Source organism: Muntiacus reevesi, chromosome 1 (assembly GCF_963930625.1).
Source record: "Muntiacus reevesi chromosome 1, mMunRee1.1, whole genome shotgun sequence".
In the NCBI taxonomy this organism is placed as follows: Eukaryota; Metazoa; Chordata; class Mammalia; order Artiodactyla; family Cervidae; genus Muntiacus; species Muntiacus reevesi.
In genome coordinates this window covers 117,497,259-117,505,921 of record NC_089249.1, presented here as the reverse complement: position 1 = coordinate 117,505,921, position 8,663 = coordinate 117,497,259, and positions in this window count along the sequence as shown.

The window sequence follows — 8,663 nt, the reverse complement described above, 5'->3', positions numbered from 1 at the left end:
TTCAATGGAGTTTGGGTTTAAAAACTGCTTTTTCTTTTTTGTGTTTTGGAAAATTTTAGTGTTTTTGTTCTATACCAAGTTCACTTTAAAAAATCTTAGGGGGTCAAAGGAGGTGGTGTGTATGTTTTATTTAGCTCTGAGCCAATAAGGTATTCTTCAAATTACTTAACTATGCCATTTTTGGCAGGGGTACAAAGCCATGTTTCTAAAGGAGTCCTTTTTATAAGTTCAGAATATTCTGTTAACAGCACGCCATTACACTTCTATATCACAGTGAATCTTTTGTGTTTATATATATACATTTATTTGATTCTTCAACTATTTCATTTATTCTTTTTTCTCAATAGGAAAGCCTTGGGTATTGATGGAAAGCATGTTAAAGACTGTGGCATAACCGTCTTGTTCTCTTACCAAGTTTATAGCTTTTGAAGGAAATAGCAGTTCTAAAGCATACCTGTTCAGATTTTGAAGTTCATTAGTTGTTAGGAACCCTGAGCTCTCTTACCGTCGTCTTTGATGGGTGAAGCCGCCATTTTCTGCTGAGCTTTTAGTCTCATGTGGTCTGAGTATGATTTGTTTCTTTTGTTCTTACACTCCTGTACTGACTCTGCCTTTCCATATGTTTGGGGGAGGATTTGGCTTTCATTTAGTAGCACTCTTGAGATACTTGGTCGCCAGTTCTAGGCAGCAGAATCTCCCTACGTGCGCCGGCATTGCCCGCAGATTTGTCCTGCGGAAAAACGTTTAGGCCAGGGATTCAGTGGACTTGGGGTAGGTGCTGGAAGGAGGAACAGTCTGAAAGGCTGCTCTGTGAGGTTGTTGGATGTGAGCAGAACCCAACTGCAACTTCTCACACAGGTTAGTAAAGCCAGGTGTGTTCACATTGATACTTTAAGTTTTATTTTCTCTTATTCCAAAGAAAAGCTCGCATACAGACTTACCTTGTCTCTGAGAATAGGAATCGGTTCTGCAGAGAGGTCAGGCTCACCACATCTCAGCTAGCTGTCAGCTTCCCTTTGGGACCTCCTGCTTTCAGAGATTCCAGGCCAAAAGGAAAAAATCAGTTTTCTAGCTGAAGACCTCCTATAAACCTCCTGTGGGAGAATTTAAAGGGAAAGTTAAAGCGAATAGTTTATTAGAACTTTATAAAAAGAACATGCAGGAAAAAAGTTACATAAACACTACCTGTTAGAGTTGGATCTTTGGGGGAATTTCTAGGAACTAGTTCTGGTTCTTTTTTTTCTTTTAGATAACTTTAAGGGAACATGAACTGGAGGCTTCAGGATAGAAAAGGAGAAAAGTGTTCATGAGAATGCAAGCATCTTCTCTTAATTCTTGACATAAGCACTCGTGTCCCATATAATGTAGAAATTCAAAGGAGATAGTTAATAACTTTTAGTCAGTAATACAGCTGTGGCATTCAGTGATGTGGAGGGCTAAGGTCATTAAAGACTTTAAATGAACTATTATATGGCTGGTTCCTCAAGCACTGCTGCCGTATTTAATAACGAGCTTCTAAAAGCATTTCTTAAGTTGCAGACCTATAAGATTACAAATGTCACTCATGTTAGTATAATCCACATGCAAGTGATGAAGCCTTCTCTTTGATGTGCTAAATTGGAGAAGGACTAATGGAGCTATGAATATACAATAGAACATATTTAAGTAGTAGTCTTGCTTTAGGTAAAACACTTCCCTTGAAACCAGAGGCATTTCAAACAATAAAACTGGTCTCTAATGGGGATGCTCTGTGGATGGAAAGCTACAGAAAACACTCAGGTTTATTCTGATGTGAGCAGTGATCGTATTCCTCTCCCAACCCCAACATTGCTGGGGAAAAAAAGGAAACCCACTTGCTTGTTCACCTTTCGTCGCTGCATTTGATGTTAGTGAGATGTACTCTGTTATTTTGAAAGGACTTATTTAGTATTAGCCACATCGTACAGCAAGATGGCTCTAGTCCTTAACAAACCAGTGCAATTAAAAAGAAAAGCAAATGTGACAGCCCAGCTGAACTCCTGATTTTAAAAAAAGTTTGATATATATATATATAAATGTCTCAATCATGCAAATTGTCAATCTTGCTAATGAAACAATTTTGTAAAAAGATTGTCCTCTGAAAGAGTTTAATGTTTTTTTACCTGTCTAGTTAGATTTACACAGCCTGAAAGGCAGAAGAGCCTGAATGACGCTTTTCCAAACCAAATTGTTTGCCACAAGAAACTATTTCCAGCTCTTCATGACTTATTAGGAAATAGTTTAACACAGACTGTAGTGTCTTATGAAATGAGAAAACTGTCACTGAAATGAAGCTTGTGAAATTGTCATCCTCTTAATATTTATTTAAATTCTTTTGCCCTGATTAGCACTGATATTTGAAAACTAATAACCTAAAATGAAGCTCTTAAATGGCTTGAATGTCAATATAATAAGGTTCTAATGTGAACTACTATTTATATAAAATATTTTTTAGGGCCAAGAAATTACATAACAGTGAATCCAAGATCTGTCTATTAAAACACTATAGTGAAGGGTTTCCAGGTAGCCTAAATAATTGTAAATTGAGAAGGTGTCCAGAGCCTCTTCCACCCAGGAATTCTATCCTGGGTGCTTGCATCCTGTGCCTTGGTTGCAGAGGATGTGGGAACACAAATCATTTATAAGTTGATGTTACTTGTCGCTTTGTCACAGACTCACCTATTGTCAGTTCAGCCAAGTCACAGAAATGCTTATTGCAGTTAAATAGCAATTTGTTTCCATGAAACTGCAATTAAAGTATTACAGAGCAGCCATTTTAGATTGGCAAGGCTCTGAATGCATGTTAAACAGCCAGCGATTCCCACTTGCAAAGTCTGGGATCTGACTAGCAGATCCCAGTGTCACACATGCACCCGTGTTGGGTATTTAGTTAAGAGGCTTCTGCAGCTCTCTGCTCACTTTGTGAACATGCTGAGAGCTATCCATGTCAGTGCTGATTTGGGGAAGGTGAACTTGCAACTTACCTCAAGTGAATACTATTTTCAGTTGTACAAGTAGCGCTTTCTGCTAGTGGGTAACGTACATGTTTCCGGGAGGGAAGGTTTTCAAGTTCAGATTGATTCTGTGGAGAATGGACTGTAACTCGGAAGCCTGAGGCCAATAATGTACTACAGGTCCTGACACGTTACAGCTGTGTCAACAGGGCCGTTCTCGCTCCTAAATCACAGCTAGTAAAGCAGAGGATGAAAATCAACTGATTCTAAGTTCTTTGAATGACACTAGAAAGTTGTTTAATGACTCTCTGTTAGAAGGGACAAGCCTGAGTGGAGCTTCCTATATACCTATTTTAATTGTTTCTCTCCCCTTTGAAACAGAACTGGACAACTTTCCGGGTTGTGTGCATCACCAGCCCCGGATCAAAACCTGCAGGGGAAAAAGAGGCTCTGAACTGAATTCTTGTAAAGTTCAGGATTTGTTGAGTGAGGAAGGTGAAGTGCAAAAGTTTCATGGAAAACGCAAAACCTTGATGTAAGATCCTGAGAGAGGAAAGGCTTTCAGAGGTGGTGTTTTAAAATGCAACTAGCGGTGCATTCTAACCAGCTTGGAAACCATCATTAGCTATGAGAACAGGGGACATTGTGCCTTCCTTCAGCCTAGAAAGTTCTACCTTGAACCAAAAGGTTTATGATCTCCACTTAAAACAGTTTTCATGTGCAGTGCATCTATTTATAGGACTTTACCTGTGTTGTTTGAGCTGTAATTTTTTAAGTGAGAGGAAAACATTAAAAGTGTTTCTTCCTAAATTAATTTTTCATTGTTGGAGAATTGAATGTTTTTAGGAACAGAAAAGGGTAAATCTGAAGATGAACTGAATTTACAAATGAGGGTTAATTATGAGAAGATTAATTATGAAAACTGGAAAGGAAATTGCTTGCTTGGGCTATGAATGTATGTCTTTTTCTTTATTTAAATATGGTCGGTTAGAGATGGGTGTGTTTTCAAGTCTTCATATCCTTCTAAGGCGTCTGATTAATTTCTGTCCTCAGTTATGGGACTTAAACTTTCCATCACCCTTACATCTTTAGATATAATGTTTAATATAACGACTTTATCTTGGAGTCGTGCAATGCTTTGTAAATGTATTTATATGTTAACATTTACTGTGAGCAAGTTCTTACACATGTTACTTCGGTCCTTTGACTAATCATCTTGATTATTGGCTCAGTTATACAGATGCGGTCCTGAAGTTTGAGGGAGGTGACTTATGAAAGAAGGACCAGTTCTACAGTTAGGGGAATGGGTGCTTTCTTTGGGTGCAACTTTTAAGTAATCAAGACAGTGCTTTAATGCAATACTTTTAAAAATAAGATTAATGCAAAAACATCCATGATGAACAAAAGAATCACAATTTCCGATAAAGGCAGGATCAGTATTACTTCCATTCCTTTTCCTCAGGCTCCCAGCATTGCTGGGCGCTGTTATTAATGTTCCGAGTGCCCGAGCTGCTAGTGCCCTGGCATTTTGGTAGAGTTGCCTTACAAATTGTGAGACAGCAACAATGATATATTTTATTCTATGAGCTATAACAGTTTTTTTTCTTCCCTTCAAAAGCTAAAGTATTGCATTTTATCTTTATCCAACTTGGAATTGCCGATTCATTTACATTACCTGCATATTTTAGCCTCTCTCTAAAAGAAATTTCTCTTGAATTTTGACAAAGCTCAACAACTTCATGGTGAATAATAAAGTATAATTGATAACAACTATGACTACAAGTTGTTGCTGAGGAAAAGGAGGGAGACTTCAGAAATCCTCTTAGTCCAGAAGGCAAAAATAGATAACTAACTATATCCCATACAAAGGAGTAGTAAATGGTATGTTTAAAATGTCTGAATGAGCTGTGGCTTGGGCCTGCAGTTCATATTTGTGGTAAATAAAAGACCAATGAATCTAATTATGTAAAAGTAACATATACATATATAAATATAAAAGAGGTAATACAACAGTTTTTATAGAAAAGTTTTACATGTTCTAGCATGATGCAAAAAGCAGATGTACCAGGAAAGAACTAATATTTGTATTTATTCTTTTAAGATAGGAGAGCACTGAAGTATTCCAATAGAACATATTATACTTTTAATCACATCCAAATATGATTCTGAGCTGATTTTGAAAATTTTCTTGGCTGTGCTTCCTATTTCCCCATTAATTGCTAGAATCCAAAAAGATATCAAGATTTGTAGATAAATTGCTGTAACACACCATTAAATCCAAGCTGTGCTTATTGGTAAAGGAAAAATAGTTAAGAACAGTTTCTACTCAATTTAATAAAACATAATTTTGATGTTGATATAAAGGTTAGGCAAAAAGGGCTTATTTTTGGCCTGGATTCCTGATTGTAGTGGCTTTTGGAGCCAAAGTGCCTGTTCTCAAAGCCCATAATGTCTATGTTATTTCATGGAATATCTCAGCCCAATGACTCTTTGCAGGTGATCTTTTAATCTTTTATTCTGCTGTGTGCAAAATGAGACTTCGGTTACCCAATATGTGTTTTTTCCAGTCTGAAGACTAAATTACTCTTCTCATTGGATATGGATGGATATACATCCATCCTCTTTAAATTGTAAGGACCTGAAAAAAATATGCATCGGTGAATGCACTATAGATTAAAAACTACAGAGTATCAAGTGTAAAGAATGAGATACTGTGTGTTATGTGTATATTATGACCTCAGCTCATAAAATCGGTAAGTGAAGTCTGGTCACATCACCGAAGGGTAGGCAGGATTTGCACTAGGTAGTGAGCGGAGCTGCAGGACCCATGTGCTCAGCTACTTAGTTACACTACCACTCTCTATAGCTGGACTGAAGACCATTCTAACATTCGAGTTTTTCAGTCAGCGCAGCGTTACAGGCATAAGCACAGCCTGAATGGTGTTTATCAGCTTTTTTTTTCAGGCAGGGGTGGGAATAGATGTTTATGGAATTTATAATAGATAAAATATTTTCTCTCTAGATTCTAAGCTCTGGAGAAATTTCTCTCATGAGAGAGAGGGAGTAGGGAGGATGGAAGGAACAATTACCTAAATAAATTGCTCTTTGAGAGAGGATTAATGGGCTGGATGGAGTCTCTCACTGCAGATTGGGAGGAAGACTGTAGGGGCTTCTCAATTGCCTTCTCCAAACACGCCGTGGATGTGGCTTTCTTTGTCTGATTTCACCCCGGTTATCAGGAGGCTCTTCCCTCACCCACACAAGATGCTGTCACTATGCATCCTGAAACCCCAGCTATGCTTTTGTGGGCTGCAGGCCCGTGCAAGGCTGTGACATCAGGAGGTTTCAGACATTAGCAGCGTCGGGAGTTTTTTTTCTAATATATTCTGTGTTACTTTATTTTTTTCTTTCTTTCTTTTTTTTTTTTTATTGTAGTGGTTTTTGCCATACATTGACATGAATCAACCCTATATGCGTTGGCAGTTTTTAAAAGTTGATATGATACAACATTTGGTGACACTTTCACAGGTGTGTCAGGGAGAGCTGAGGTGAAATGAAAATTGCAATAGAAGAAAGGCAGATTCCAATGTTCTTGATGAAATTTGGGGTACCACTGGGGCAAGAAACACTGCTTCTGGTTTGTTAAAGCTACAGCCTCTGGAAACCTAATCCTTCCCTTCTCTGAGAGTGGAGTGGGAGCAGTGGGGGGCGGAAGAGATGGAGGGGACAGGTTTGAGTTTTCTGATTTGTTACTGAGTGAATCAGGCGGATAAACAGGCTTGATTTTCAAAGGACAGGCAATCCTAAATGGATTTCTGACACTGAGGCTTTTAACTCGGTCTTTCTTCTTGGGGATGAGTGTAATTCACAAAACTCCATCCTGTAAGCAATTGTTTTTTACCCTCTAAGTAGTAAAACATGTTTTAAAATTACAAAGAAGGGGGGAGAAAGATTCTGGCTGACTTTGGCGCTCTCAGAAGCCAGGCTGTCTTTGCAGTGGGCCAAGTGAAGGTGTAGCTGTAATATTTTTCTCCCTAAGTTGTGTTTTATATTTTTTTTTAGCCCAGAATTTGATTTCTAACAGGCCCACCAAAGGATTCTGCCCCTGGAAACTCCATGTTTTGTATGCAGATGGCATGCTAATGAACTCATTACCGTGCATTTTATCCAGCTCTGGACAGATTTGTGACATTATTTTTCAAAACAAAACGGGGTTAGGCAGTTGGTTGGTTGGGCCTGGTGAGAATTGGGTGACTAAGTTAAAAAAAAATATTTTCCAAAACACTACCAACTTGCTCAGGGTTGCTGCTAAACATTCTGTTAACCAGTCCCCCCTGCATCTCCCTCTAGAAAAGATTCTTTGATTTCCCCATATTCCTAAAGACATATACAACTGTGTGCCTTCCAATTTTATTCTAAGTCTGTGTAATTCTGGGTTTTCTTTTTGGTTCCTTAAGTATCCTTGGGTATCTTGTGTATCTTTGTATCTTTTAGCTTAAGTTTCTGCACCAACCTCAGGAGAGAGAGTACTCACTGTTGTCTTAAGGGGAATGCTTTGAAAGTTAATGATGGAATATTTACCTAGCATTCTGTGCTCTGTGATTTTTAGGACCGGATGAACGTACTCATGACTCCTCACCCTCCCCTTTTATTTTGAAGCGTGTAATAAAGCCTGTATTGCATTGTCATGTGAAATAAGCACCAAACTGGGAGTCAGGAAACACTTAGAATTTAATTTTAGTCATGAAGGGAAATCAAATGGAACCTATAATTAAATTTGTCTTTTCAATCAAATATTAGCCATAGGCTAATCATTTAATCTCACTACCTCATTTTGCCCATCTGTTAAATAGGAATTTGCTAATAACAGATATATTTGCCCATGCGTTAGATGAGTCATTAGAAGGTAAAAGGGCTTTATATTCTGAGGATGGTACTCTTGGATTGTAACCACTGAAGCAATGGAAAATATAGTCACTTCTTGGATATACGGATTAGTTATAAAGTCTTCAATTTACTTTGAAAATTATTGTAGCCAACTCTTGCCTACCTTCTCTAGTGGAGGGGCCTTGTGATGTAGATTAATTAAAAAATAATGGGTAACACTCAAATAATTTGTTTTTGGTTTAGAATGTAAATGTAATTTTTTTCATTAAAAAAATATTCTGAGCAGTTTTAGGTTCACAGAAAAATTGAGAAGAAGGTACAGAGACTTCTCATCTTCCCTCTGCCTCCACACAATCACAGGCTCTCCTATTATCAACATCCCCCACCAAAATGGTACATTTGTTACAACTGATGAACCTACACTTGTTGACATGTCACAATCACCCAGAGTCCACAGCCTACATTAGGGTTCACTCTTGGTGTTGTAAAGCCTATGGGTTTGGACAAATGTATAATAACATGTATCCACCATTATAGTACCATAAAGAGTATTTTCACCACAGTTAAAATCCTCTGTGCTCTGCCTATTCATCCTTACCCCACCCCACACACTCTGACAATGACTGATGTTTTTACTGTGTCTGTAGTTTTGCCTTTTCCAGAATGTCATATAATTGGAATCATATAGTATATAGTCTTTTCAGATTGGCTTCTTTCACTCAGTAATATGCATTTAAGGTTGCTCCATGTCTTTTCATGACCCAATAGCTCATTTCAATTTAACACTGAATAATATGCCATTTT